General features: G+C 44.1%; 1 protein-coding gene and 1 pseudogene across 1 annotated transcript in view; both read left to right on the top strand.

Moving 5' to 3' along the window:
• Positions 1–15,154, top strand: part of LOC146809490 (dickkopf-related protein 3-like) — a 1,194,695-nt gene that overhangs the window by 632,332 nt on the left and 547,209 nt on the right. The window lies entirely within an intron of this gene.
• On the top strand, positions 13,307–13,956 carry LOC146809493 (protein YIF1A-like; annotated as a pseudogene).

Below are 15,154 nucleotides of genomic sequence, written 5' to 3'. Positions count from 1 at the left end.
TTTTATTGTGATTGTGCTACGATTTTTTTTATTCTCACTAGAACGAGGATAGTAGGACTTAAATATAGAAATGTTTCATGCAGGTATTGGCGGTTTGACCAGGACATTAAATCGCACCTAATAGTGGTGTACCAGTGATTGGGAAGTTTACCTAAAATAGGAGTATGTCGCATTTGGTGCCATAGCTCCAGTGGCCACACCTAGACTAATTTTTAACAAAAGGTAGATTGCAGACACCTTTTTCAATATTAATTGATTTAGTTATCAAGTGATTTTCAAATACATAAGATTTAATAATTTATTGCTTTCTTTTTGTACTATCCCTCAATTTATAGGATAACAGGGAAGGATTGTCTCTTCCCCTTTATATATCTTTTTTATTCTTGTGCAGTCAACAGAAGAACACTTTATAAAGGCAGAATTTTGTTTTAATATCTATCAGATGAGTGGCCTATAGAATATAGGCAAAACATTTATATCTGTGTATTTCCTTCTCTTTTGTCCCCGCTCACCAATAGGCAACATATGAAAATCCTAATAGCAAGTATATTGATACTGTGAGGCTATTGTGAGAAGGAAGATTTCACAGGGGAGAACACAGATTTCCCCAGCATTTTATCTATCTTGGTGCGTAATACCATTGCACAATAAAATTAATGAGTATGTTTGATTAAGAATGTAGAATGAGTAGGTTTGTTTGAATTTATATGTGAATCACCATGGATTGGGCCAAAAATTTTAATATTAATGTTTTTTAGATTTGTTTCATGTTGTTTTATCAATGAATTGTAATATGCTATATGATGTACTCAATGCAGATTTAGAAAAAAGACTCTAGATGATTGTGTTGGGAGACACTAAAACCATATTTGTAAGCCTGAAGAAGGTGGTGTATCATATTATAGCACCGAAACGCGTCGCTCTATGTTGAAAGGGCACACAAGCAGTATGGTTCTACCAGGAGAAAATAACTTTTTAAAGTGTTGAGCCTGGGCCATTAATCTTTGCAATTTTCACTTGGTGTGCTACTTTTGGGTCTTGATGACATTATTGCTTGTGATTTTCTCCCATGTTTTTTGACTGAGTTGTTTTTAACTTGTATGAATATTGGATGATATACATGTTTTAAAAAAACCCTTAATATTTTCTGAACTCTGAAAGGATCCTGTTAATAAAAACATTTTATATTGTAATTTTTTGGTTTCTATTCAACTACTGGTGATTATGTTGTGTGGGTATCAAAGTAGTGTGTAAATGTATGCCTAAAGAAACCCAAAGGGATTTTGTTTTTGAAATGGGGATTATTTTATAAGACCATTTAAGGCTTGATCTAAGCAAAATGGCGATGCCTCCTTTCACATGTCCCCTGCTCACCGGAGAAGCAGGGCTGCTCAGCACATAGTAATCTTCCATGGACCAATTCGTAATAATCCAGGACTCTTGAATACATATTATGTTGGCGTTCTGTTCTTTCAAGAACAGCCATTTGTTTTTACTTGTCCTTAAGCCGGCTGCGTTCCTGGAGACCAATTTCAGGCCCCTGCTAGGAAGAGTTCCCAAACCTTTGGCCAACTGAACTCTTTGTATTCAGGGCCCCTGCCACCCAACTCCATTTCTTGTTTTCATCGTCTACAGAGAGTACTCCGCCACTCTTTTTCTCTGGTTGGAGGGAGGCCCTCCTTCCATACTTACCGAGAGAGATCTGCAATACCCTTTCTCTTTCCAAATGGTGAGCATCAAGAGACGATACATCTTCTGTGGTGGGAAGCTGCCTATTAATTGACTCTTTTTCAGGGGCTTTATCCTCATTGGGGACCAGAACATCAATACCACAGCACCGTAGTTTATCAGAATTTGAGATAATTAAATGGGACATCACCTTAGACCCAAACATCACTCTGGCACCTCCAAGATTGCCATATTTTAGAAATTGAACCAAAGCCAAATCACTACTCTCTATCATTTTTAAATCCTATATTTCAGCGAAACAACTCAATAAATAAGACCTGTTCATATATAGCTCATAATCAAAATTAAAACGAAATCCAAAAAAAGGGGTACTGAGGGCTGAATGCTAACATAATAGTCTCCCTTAGACAATTTTCTAGGATTATAAATCACATCACTGCCAGTAGCGGACGAAAATAATACCGGGTCAGGATTCAAACGACATTTTGCACTTTCTGCAGTACTTAAATCTGTGGAAGTGGCTTCTTGTGACACCAAGATTGCAGTACTGGAGTTCAGCTGAAGTGGATTAGAGTCCGTTGGCGTAATTTCCACTTGAACTTCTACCCTCTTCCGATCTTTTACAGCAGGGATCGGAGGCAAAGATAGATTTATATTAGGGTCAAAATGGATTTGTTTGGCCCTTTTCTTCTTAATCCTCCGGGTATTTCCTCTTTTTGTTTTCTTCTTTCCACTAGCGGATTTTCCTTCGTTTTTTAAGGCCTTCTCTTCTGGTGAAATATGATCAGATGTTAGTTCCTTCATGGTAAGATGATCAATTTTATGAATCCCTGTTTTAAAAAAAATAATTGGATCGACTTTACATTCTGCATTAGCTTTGTCCTTTCCTGTAATTGGGAAAGGTGAATTAACAAGGGGCGACATAAAGGCCTCAGGCTCAAAAAATTGTTGTAGCGAAAAGAGCTGGGATTCATCAAACAAGTCCACACTTTCTTTATCTTTATGTTTTGAGGAACCAAGGGACATGTCCACCTGAGTACCAAAGTCTCGATAGTTTAGATTTGTAACAAAGCTCGTTTGAGTAGATTTCATTAGGTTCAAATTAGATACCTGTGGATATAGAGAAGGTGTCTTTAAACAAAAGTTTGACTTATCAGATAAAGGAAGAGAAGCCTTGCTGATTGGCTGAATGTGGTCTGAAGATATTGATTTGGTCAAAGACAAAAGAGAATCCAAGATATAATCAGAATTGTTTACGTATCTTTCCATAGGAGCTAAGATAGAAGATAAAACTATTTCCAGACAAAATAAGGATTCCGACATCAATATTTTATCATCAGACTCCTTAATTGGGGGGTCAAAGTCCAAATGCAAATCAGTAGTGATAGAAGCTCTTGAGCTTATTGAATCCGCTCCGCTAGGCGTGCTACTGAAAAGTAGCATTTTAATGGAAGAATCAGGGAGGTGAACTTGAGAGTTTGGAAGATGTGAGATATCAGAAGTACATGGCTTAGGTAATTGCGAAGCCCTCAAGGAGTGATTTAAATTAATATTTAAGTCAGGTAGTGTAAAATTCTCCAATATAAGGTCATCCGCTCTAGATTCAGAACATAAATCAATAATGGAAGGAGATACGCTATTTTCAGTAGAGTGAATAGTATAGATTTCATGTGAAGAGCCTTCCACTCTGATTTCAGGACTTACCGCATCTCTTACCCCAACCATTCGATTTCCAGGAGAAGAAACGGTAGCTAGGGGTGTAGATTCCACTTCTCCTTCTACCTTTTGGGGTAGAGGTTCAGACTTAGGCTCCATATTTGCCTCCTTATTTTGACTTAGGTCTTTTTTGAAAAAGGTGGAAATGGCATTAAATCCTTTTAGAGTATTTATCTGTACTGACTTATTCCTCAGAGGGTTGGCTTTGGTTTTTTACATGCTCTTATAAATACCGATTTCCCTGAGCATAGTTTTTTTTTGCGGTCATAGTTCTAGATAAAGCTCAAATTGAATCATAGGAGACGGGTAGGGCTTCGACAAACTTCAGCTTCAGTTGTCTGGTGGACACTCTGGCAACGACTTGCAACAGCTGTGGGCTGTAGGGTTGTATAGCGGTGAGACTGCTACGTCTGTGAGCTGTAGGGCTGTATAGCGATGAAACTGCTACCCTGTAGGGTCAACCAGGATTATACCTCCGAGAGGGAGAGAGAGAGAGAGAGAAGGGCACACTAGCGAGCCGCGCCCAACCTAGTTGTGCCGCTTCTGCGGACTCCCCTGGGCACAACACTCAGCGGCCCCTGCTAATGGGGCCGCACTCTCACCCCGCGCCTTCCTGAGGTTTCCTGGCAAGCTGCAAAACGTGGGAACGGACTTTCACACCAAGGAATTGCTCCTGCGCTCAGTTTCAAGCATTAACAATGGGAATGTTCAAAGCAGTGCAGTAGGGCACACAGCGGGGCGTACAGGTGAGACACCGGCTGCCCCTTAGTCTGTTTTCTACTCTGTGTTTGAGCTGCCTCTGCGAGGGCACGTTCTTGCTGCAATAGCTGCGGTGGCTGTTCTTGTACTTGCTGCACTTGTTGCTGCCGCACTCGCTGCTTGCCACTGCCACTTACCGCAGACGCGGAGGCACAACAGGGCTCTTTTATCCCTTGTGGGTCCTGTGGCAAGGCTCTTCACCTCCGTAGGTGATGGGGGTGTGGAGCTGTAAAGCGGCTATAATGGCTTGCAAATGAACGTGGTCTACCACTCTGTACCGCTCTACGTCCCTCCACACCGCTGCAGTCGCTCTGTGGTCAGAAGTCTACTTTCCGCAGTCTGTGCCCCACTGCCACGCGTCTGACCGTGGCTCGGGGCTCGCGGCCTGTTAGCCCCCTAGTTGATCGACACCAGACCCCCAGCGTCTGAAAATCAATGGGGAGCCGAGGCCGGTGCTAAGGGAGTAAACAGCTTCGGCGTCCCGCTCGTTCCCTCCTCGCGTCCTCCTGCTTGCGATGCAGCCAAAACAAAGGCGCGGCAACTGGAATCTGAAATCTCGGAGTCAGCTCAGCAACCAACAACCATGTCTCCTTAATTGTCCTTCATCCCAATGTGTATGCAGCTTAATTGCCCTTCACCCCAATGGGTATCTGCTGAGGGTATTGACAAGAACAAAGAGTAACAGAATCGTGTAAATAAGCCTACTTTGCCCTACGTTTTGACATATGACCAATAGCCATGTTGTGGAAGATTGATGGAGTGCCACAGACATGACATTGGAAAGCAGACTCACTAGGTGAGTGCTAGAGAAGCAAGTGGTGTGGATGCAAAAGAGGAGAAGAATTTCATCTCACATAACCGAGTGAGATGAATTTCCCCTGAAGATGACAAAGATGAAATTAGACTCCGTTGAGATGCAATAAAAACTGAACCCAGAATTGAGCTGCTAGACAACTATAAATTAAGGGGTCCCCCACATTGCTAACCTCACTATGAGTAGACACTGTAGTTCATGTGTGGTGTTTTTACAGGAGAACTTAATGTGACATTCTTCCTGTAACACTGATAGTTGAGAGATGCTGTAAGGGTCAGCACTTGTGTTGCATACACCCTATAATACTAATTGTCCATGACTGTGTGTAAACCATTGTTATTGCTGTTCTGTAATGAGCTGTTATATACGATGAGATACATTACCAAACTTTCCTTAAACTGTATTATATAACTCTTTGCTCAAGAGGCCTTTGCCTAAATTTATATGTGCTTTTTGATATGCGTACCACGTTTCATTTTGATATGGAAATGAAATAAAAAAAGCTAATAAACATTTTAAAAAATGTTGGTACACCTTGCCGACATAGGTCTGCAGCTTTCCTCACTGAATCAGTGTTTCTTGCATTTTCTGGGTCACATCCCATCTTTAAAGCCCTTGGTTCTCTGCTTCTATGAACTGGCTCCCTGCAGAATGTATGTTATTCAAGGAGTTCCGCTGACCAGGACCTGGAGAGTTCATTGCACTTGCACTTCCGACTTTGAGTTTTTTTTGCCATTTCAGGGAGAGATCCACCCATTCGGATCCCTTGCTGGTGTTGGCCTCGCTGCATCTCCTATGATGTGCTTGCTCTGTTCTGTGCCAAGGTTCAGTTCCGAGTTTAGGTGGTGTTAGCCTCAGTGCTCTCACCAGGCTGTTTGGTGCCTGTGCATGAGCTCGGCCTTTTTATCTCTTCTAGTGACTTTCTTGAAGATGGGTGTTCCTTCCCACCATCCTTGAATGTAGCTGCCTTAGCTTTCCATGGTTGGCAGCAGTGTTTCTTTAGGAATGCTATGGTTCCTTTTTCTGAGGGGGTTGGAGGCATGGGCTCTCGAGCCTAGGGCTCTCGCTGTCTCCTCCTGTGTAAGTCACTTCCTTTCTGATGGACACATCTACCTGTGGATTCATCACCTTTTGAATATCCCAATGTGCCAACATTCCACTGAAACTTTTTTTTACAGCTCTCCCATGTCGACGAGGACGTCATAATGCCATGGCTTCGCAACCGACTTGACATGACATCATCAAAGCCATAAGAAGCCCTTGTCGGCGTACAGATGCCAGTTCCTTTTATTCACGCCTTCGACGCATAACATTTTTTTTCTACTCTCCGTTAGTGTAGCAGTTTTGTGTTTTGTATGCTATAACGTTGTTGCAAAGGACAAGGTCTCCGCTGAGGAAGTCCAAATTCAAGCTCGGCATGGAATGTGAAGGGCAGATGTCAATTACTGACCTGCATGATGACTGTCTTTGGTGTCCTCGTTCAGAACATGAAGTCGACTCCTGTTCTTCCTGTCAGATGAATTCAAAGGCATTGGAGGAGAGAGAGGTGAAGCTTTTTATGGCCAAAATAAGACATGACAAAAGAGGGCATCGGAAGTCTTGTCCTAGATCGGAATCGCTGTTTCCCCACTCTTCTAAAACAAGCACAAGAAGAAGTGGCATCATGGTTCTCAACGTTGCTCTTCAAAGGATGTTTCCCCAAAGTCAGTGTCCCCGGCTCCGGGATCCATGAACAAAGAGGTGAGATTTCTCTGACTCCATCTCCACGGGTGGCTCAGGCGTCTTCTCTGAGTCCAAGAGCAGTGACTCCGCCTGGGAGTCTGGAGCCGGTACCAGATCTTCCTCCGCCTTCACCTTGGTTTGTGCCTCCTAGGCAGGAGCTGGAGTATCAAGTGTTCCTGACTCCGTAAAATTTCCTTAAAGCTATGTACAACATTTTTGCAAGGGCTGGGACTCCATCTAGTGCGCCTGCGGGCCCCATGGACCCACTTGCTTATTCTTTAGGAGGTTTTCCGGCACACTACCAGCAGGCGACGTTCCTGCCATTTATGCTGATGACGCTATTGAACTAGCCTCTACTGATGCCAAGAAGGGCGACGCCATCAGCAGTAGAAGAGGTGCGTCAGGAATTCCTGGCACCGGTTGTGCCCTCTCTGGTGTCAGATGAACCCGGGTCAGCTCCACGTCAATCTGCTCCAGTTTCTCATCCATCCAAGCGGGCGAAATTGCCAACGTCGCCAACACCGCCTCCACCTGCGCAGATGTTGAAATTGAGGTCTCGAAAAGATGCCCAGAGATTTTTGGAGGAGGAACAGTACTTGTTTGAAGAAAATCAGGATCTGAAGGAAGGGGAGATATTGTCCTTGGATCCTGAGTTTGAAGGCTTGAAGGTGGCAAGTGGCCATGATACTTTACCGGAGTGGGAGTTGATGTCCCCAAAGGGTATTGACCACCAGAGGTCACATCCTATCATTCTGTGATCAGAAAAGTGGCAGAGATGCTAGCATTGACGTCTACAGACCTGAAATCGAATTTGTTAATGGAGGTGCTTCATTCGTCCACGTCCTCATCTTAGCCTTTGTTACCTTTTAATGATGCCCTCGCTGATCCTATTCTTGAAGTTCAACAGCAGCTATGTCATCGGCAGCAGTGTCTTAATCTAGTGCAAGACGGTTCAAGCCTGCTCCAGGTGACCCACTGTTTTTATCGATGCATCCTGCCCGAGAGTGTGGTGGTACAAGCGTCCTGCTTTTCAAAGTTGACACCTGTTTCTTTTCCTACGACTCCTGCTGATAGGAAGTCTAAAAGGATGGAGAAGTCCTCAAAGAAGGTTTTCTCTTCTGGTAGAATAGCTCTGAAGTCTACCAATGCAACATGTATGTTAGGATGTTATATCCATGCATTGATGAAGTCAGCCAAGGAGGTGGTTCCGCAGTTGCCGGATGATCTTCAAGGACATTTTTCAGAGTTGTTGAATGACAGCCAGGCTGCTGCCCGCCAGGAAATTCAGTCTGGCTTTGACACTGCAGACTCAGTTGCAAGGGTGATGGGGTCTTCTGTTGCCAGAAAGAGACATGCTTTGCTTAGAGGGTCTGGCTTCTCACTGATGTTCAAGCAACATTGTTGGATTTGCCATTTGATGGTTCACTGATGTTTAGTGCAAAAGCTGATTATACCTTGGAGACGGCGAGGCTGTTGGGCCTTAAAACATAGCCTAACTACTATGGGCAGTTTTGCAGGTTCCGGAGGTTTGGCTGGAACTTATCTTTTCAAGGCAGAAGCCAATATTAGCTGCAGCAGCAGGCATCCAATCCCCTCTATTTAGGTTGGGGGGAGCAGTGACAGACAAAGTGGAGCTGCCCATCAGCCCTCTTCCACTTCTTCCTCTCTGGCCAATGTCGCAGGAAAGCAGCCATATTTCCACCATCTTGGAGCATGCTTGTCCAGTGGGAGAATGATCGACCTATTTTCTACCTCAATGGAGATCTGTTACTATAGATCTTTGGGTTTTGGACATTGTGGAAAATGGGTTTCTCCCACCTTTTCCTCCCCAATAGGGCTTATGTTCAGAAGAACATCTTCTGCTCCTCCGAAAGGAGGTTCAGATTTTGCTTCAGAAGGGTGCAGTGGAGTTGTTTCCAGAGCAGGAACAGGGTCAGGGACGCTATTCCCGGTATTTCCTGATTCCTAAAAAGGACGGTAGCGTGTGACCGATCCTTGACCTCAGAATTTTGAACTGGTTCCTCAAGCAGGACAAGTTCAAGATGCTGACCCCTGCACAAGTACTTCTTACGCTGGAGAAGGAAGACTGGATGGTTTCGATCGATTTGCAGGATGTATATTTTCACATACTCATTCTTACCTGGTCGATTGGCTGATCAAAGCCACGACTCCAGAGTTGGTGTTGCATCATTTGCAGTTGAAAATGCAGTTGTTGTTCAATGTGGGTTATATTATCAACGTACAGCCCTGTCAACGCACACTGTTCATAGGGGAAGTACTGGACACTATGGTGAATCGGGCCTACCCACCTGCCCAGAGGATTCCAGTCCTCAAGTTCTTACACCTGTTGGTCTGATGGCCTCCTGCATTCTGTTGGTCACCCATGCATGCTGGCACATGAGGGCCCTCCAATGGTACCTCTGCAGGCAGTGGTTTCAACACAACAGGGATCTCAAAGAGTTGGTCTGGATCGCCAGAGACACTGCAGTATATTTACAATAGGGAGGTGTGTCCGGCAATCTGTCCAGAGGAAAGCTGTTCCACCTTCCACCTTTGGTGGCCACAGTGATAATGGATCCCTCCACTCTAGATCATTTGGGGGATCTGGAGATCAAAGGTCTTTGGTCTACAGAGGCAAGATTGTTGCATATCATCCTTCTGGAATTGCTGGTGTTACGATTGGCTCTCAAGGAGGAATCCCTTCCCTTTGTGGTCAGTCAGTTCAAGTCTTGTCAGACAATACTACTGCGATGTTGGACAAACACAAACAGGGAGGAGTAGGTTTGTATCCTCTCTGCAAAGTGCCTATGCAACTCTGGTCCTGAACTCGGGACCATCAGATGTGCCTCTTGGCTAATAACTTAGCCGGAGTTCTGAACATGCGTGTGGACAGTCTCAGTAGACACTTTTCTGCCGCTCACAAGTGGCATGTCCATCCGGAAGTGGTACAACACATTTTTGGGATACGGGGGACTCCTCAGATAGACCTATTTGCCACTCAAGAGAACGCACAGTGCCCGTCGTTCTGCAGCCTTCAGTATACGTTGCAGGGAGATCTGGGAGGGGCTCTTTCAAATGGACTGGGGTGCCCAGCAGTTTTATGCGTTTCCGCCCATGCCCATGATTCCTCGGGTTTTGAGGAAGATTCACCAAGACTGGGCCCAAGTCATATTAATGGCCCGGATTGGCCGCAAAGAGTATGGTATGCAGACCTTCTTCACCTCTCTCTGTGCCCATCGCTCAGTCTCCCTCACAGTAAAGACCTCCTCTTGCAGTCGCAGGGGCAGATTCTACACCCTCACCTCCCGAGCCTGCACCTACATGCCTGGAGATTGAACAGGGCAACCTGTGTTCTTTTTCTCTTCCTCCTTATGTGATGCATGTTATACTATCGGCCAGAAGACACTCCACCAAGTCGGTTTATTCTGGCAGATGGGGGGGAAGTTTGTAAAGTGGTGTGAAGAAAATTCCATTGGCCCTTTGAAAGTCCTTTTATCTGACATTTTACACTTTGCATTGTCCCTAGCGCAGCAAGGTTGTGCAGTTGCAGCGGTTAATGGGTATTTGTTGGCCCTTTCGGCATTCCTCTGCTTAGCGGACCAACCTTTCCTTCTTAAGTCCCATAAAGTGTGAAGGTTCATTAACGGACTTTCTAACAAGTTCCCTCCCATTCTGTTTAATATACCTCAGTGGGATATTAATTTGGTGTTTAACTTTCTTATGGGTGCTCCATTTGAACCCTTACATAGTTGTGCTTTAAGGTTGCTTACTTTCAAAACAATTTTTCTAGTTGCCATAACGTGGGCGGTGCGTGTTAATGAATTGCAGGCTATAAGTATGAAACCTCCTTTCACAACATTCTGTGCAGACAAGTTGATATTGAGAACCAGGGTTGTTTTCCTGCCAAAGATGGTTACTCCCTTCCACTTGGGCCAGTCCATCAACCTTCCTACCTTCTATCCTCCTCCACATCCTTCTAAAGAGGATTGAAGACTTCATTGGTTGGACCCTAAAAGAGCTGTGAGCTTTTATGTGGACAGAACTTGAGATCTCCTGCTGGATAATCAGCTGTTTTTGGCTATGTGGGGAAGATGAAAGGAACAGCAGAGCATAAGATGGCATTGTCCTTATGGATTATCCTATGCATCAAGTTCTGCCACACCAAGGCTAACAAGGAGCCACCTGAAATTATTAGAGCTCATTCTACTAGAGCTAAGTCTTCTACTTATACTTTGGCTAGCGGTATCCCTGTGGTTGACAATTGCAAAGAGGCAACTTGGGCTTCCCGCCACACTTTTGGTAAGCACTATTGTTCAGAATCTAAAGTGAGGCGGGACGTCACTTTGCCCGCTCAGTGTTGCAGAATTTTTTGATATAGGCAGACAGACACTCACCTACGAGTGTGCGATTGCTTAGGGAATCTTTTCAAAAGTTGAGGAATCCACTGGAGATGTATCCATGCGAATAACAAGTTACATAGCTTCGGTAACGCTTTTTCTGGTGGATACAGTATCCACCTGTGGATTCCTCACTGACCCACCCGCCTCCCTGTTACTTGTCTGCATATACCAAATACAAAGGTATTTGTATGCTATTTATACTTCTGAATATATATATATATATATATATGACGAGATTCCGCCTGGAACACTCCTGCACGCCAACTATCCTGGAGGAGAGCGGGAACAAACAGAAACCGACCCTGATAGCGAGTGAGTAGATTTTCTTTATTCAAATTCACAGCACCGCCTGCATGACGCGTTTCAGCCTCCCCAGAGGCCTTGATCACATGACGATATATATATATATATATATATGTACGCACAAGGTTGCCCTCTCAGAGTTGCCACACAAGGAGGGTTTCCAGCATATATATATTTGTGTTTCCAAAAGTTTCCCAGCTTTAAGGACGCACTCCACAGCAGGTAGGTTTCACACCCTTTATTTGCAGATGAAAGTGAAGTTGCATTCCGACCTTTTTCAATCCTCCTGCCTGACGCGTTTCAAAGCTCTTCTGCTTCTTTTTTAAAGGCATCCGTGATTACACAGCAATGTTCCTTGAACACAGTATTCTGCGTGCTCCTGCATTTATAGGCTTCCAAGGACAAATGAAGCCCTCCAGACTCAGCAGCGCAATGAATTGGGAAGGTGAAATTCCATTCCGAGGCCCACTGGAGGGCTTAATTTGTCCTTGGAAGTAACGTGAATCACACAGAACCTACTGGAAGGTACAATTAATTGCCTAAATATGACCACAAGTACCAGCGTGCAACAGTAAATTTAAATCCATTAAACAAGGCACACCGGAAGCCTATAAATGAAGGAGCACGCAGAATACTGTGTTCAAGGAACATTGCTGTGTAATCACGGATGCCTTTGAAAAAGAAGCAGAAGAGCTTTGAAACGCGTCAGGCAGGAGGATTGAAAAAGGTCGGAATGCAACTTCACTTTCATCTGCAAATAAAGGGTGTGAAACCTACCTGCTGTGGAGTGCGTCCTTAAAGCTGGGAAACTTTTGGAAACATATATATATATATATATATATATATATATATATATATATATATATATATTTAAGTCTTTTATTTGAGACCTACCATGTGCTTCTACATGGATACTGTTGGTTTCACCGGTTCGCCTCAAAGGCACGAAAAACAAGCATTTGCATTCCAATAGGTCTCGCATTACTGATAGTTTGAGGCATTGGTGATGCAAATAATAATGCAATGCCAATAGCTCATGCTTTCAGTAATGCGAGACCTAGTGCATTGCAAGTGATTGCATAGTGAGCCAGGAACCAGCATTGTATGTCTCAGTGCAGTACCGCAAGCTGCTCCTAAAGCTCCCTAGTGAGCAAGGCACCAGCTCTGCATATCTAGGTGCAGTACCGCAAGCTGTTCCTTGAGGTCCCTAGTGATCAAGGCACCAGCACTGCTTGTCTAGGTTCAGCACCGCAAGCAGGCCCTAGAGGTCCCTAGTGAGCATCATAAACTTTGAATATATGGTAAATCCACCCTACCCATAATGCATTGCATGCAAGACAGTACCACGAGTACATTTAAATAGATATGTCCATATATACAATTAGTAGCTTTGATATGTGACAAAAGAATTATATTATTTCTCTATGTGGAGCTGATGGGGGAAATGTATAGAAGGTCTAATATGAATGTGAGATATGGTAGGTGCAGTACCGCAAGCTGCTCCTAGAGATCCCTAGTGAGCAAGGCACCAGCGGTGCTAGTACCGCAAGCTGCTCCTAGGGGTCCCTAGTAAGCAAGGCACCAGCACTGCCAGTACTGCAAGCTGCTCCTAGAGGTGCCTAGTACGCTTCACAAACCTTTGGTCACATATGGTACTCCCATAATGCATTGCAGGCAAGACAGTACATTCAAATAGTTATGTCCATATATACAATTAATAGCTTTGAAATGTGAAAAAACAATAATTATATTAATTCCGTATTAGGTTGTACTCTATGTGGAGCTGAAAAAGGAAATTTATTAAAGGTCTAATATAAATGTGAGATGTGTAGGTGCAGTACCGCAAGCTACGCCTAGAGGTCCCGAGTGAGCATCATAAACCTTGAAGATATGGTAAATCCACTGTTTCATGTCCATCAATTGGCTGAAGTATTTTTTCGCTGTTGACACCACATATAGGTGAAGAAGCTGGCCCTTCAGATGTTTCCAAACACCCATCAGAATTGAGAGGTGCGGTATAACCGCAACTCGCCTTTGATGCGGCGTCATGACGTAAATGATCCGTAGTTGTACATCCCCACAATGGCCTTCATCACCTACATCTTGCTTGCTGGGATGGTTCTGGGGATACAGCAAAGGTTCTCTCCAGATGTGCTAGGGCTTTGTGCCAGTACAACACTCTTTTGGGTCATTATTGAAGTGTTTGCCCTCCTCTTCAGCTTGTACCTGGTGACTGTGCAAAGTGATCTCACAACATATAACCTTCTTGCCTACAGCGGCTACAAATATGTAGGGATGATACTTTCAGTTCTCAGTGGGCTGATCTTCGGCACTGATGGATATTATGTCACTCTGGCTTGGACCTCCTGTGCCCTCATGTACTTCACAGTACGCTGCTTGAGGATGAAGATTCTCTCCACCATGACAGAAGACGGCCTTGATGCCAGTGAAAGCCACAGCTCCAGAAACCGCCTTCGGATGTACATCACCTTGGCCGCGGCTGCCTTCTAACCCTTAATAATCTACTAGCTGACCTATCACCTTGTTCGATGAGTCAGGCGAGCTGACAGTGGAGAGGCTATGGGAGCCAGACTGGCAGCAGAAATATGTTTTCAGCTTTGCAATATGGCATATGGTGTTCTCGGACAGAAGTGAAAGTGCCATGGGGAAGGTACAGCCATCCCACCCAAGGGGCAGAGGACTCCTCTCAAGATGAACTTAAGGCTTTGAGTGTGGCATCTGGTTCTGGATGTCCTGTTTTTCAACTTGTTTTTCATTCCCCTTGTATTAATATTTCATCCTTGTGCAATAATACAGAAAAATAAAAATAAATGTTAAAAAAAATCCACCCTACCCATAATGCCTTGCATGCGAGACAGTACCACAGTACATTCAATACATACAATTAGTAGCTTTGAAATATGACAAAATAATTATTTTATTAATTCCGGATTAGGTTGTACTCTATATGGAGCTGATGAAGGGAAATTTATAGAAGGTCTAATACAGATGTGTAGGTGCAGTACCGCAAGCTGCACCTAGAGGTTCCTGGTGAGCATCAAACTTTTGGTCACATATAGTACTCCCCTAATGCATTGCATGCAAGACTTGTGGAACTGTCTAGCATGCAATTCCACAAGTGTATTCAAATAGGTATGTCCATATATACAATAAATAGCTTTGAAATGTGACAAAACAAATATTATATTATTTCCGGATTAGGTTGTACTCTATGTGGAGCTGATAAAGGGCAATTTATAAAAGGTTTAATATAAATGTGAGATGTGTAGGTGCAGTACAGTACCGCAAGTTGCTCCTAGAGCTCCCTAGTGAGCAAGGCACCAGCTCTGCATGTCTAGGTGCAGTACCGTAAGCTGTTCCTTGAGGTCCCTAGTGATCAAGGCACCAGCACTGCTTGTCTAGATGCAGCACCGCAAGCTGCTCCTAGAGGTCCATAGTGAGCATCATAAACTTTGAAGATATGGTAAATCCACCCTACCCATAATGCATTGCATGCAAGACAGTACCACGAGTACATTTAAATAGATATGTCCATATATACAATTAGTAGCTTTGATATGTGACAAAAGAATTATATTATTTCTCTATGTGGAGCTGATGGGGGAAATGTATAGAAGGTCTAATATGAATGTGAGATATGGTAGGTGCAGTACCGCAAGCTGCTCCTAGAGATCCCTAGTGAGCAAGGCACCAGCGGTGCTAGTACCGCCAGCTGCTCCTAGGGGTCCCT

This window comes from Triturus cristatus, chromosome 7 (genome assembly GCF_964204655.1).
Source record: "Triturus cristatus chromosome 7, aTriCri1.1, whole genome shotgun sequence".
NCBI classification, from domain to species: domain Eukaryota; kingdom Metazoa; phylum Chordata; class Amphibia; order Caudata; family Salamandridae; genus Triturus; species Triturus cristatus.
Note: the sequence above shows the minus strand (reverse complement) of the source record. Positions and strands in the feature narration are given on the sequence as shown.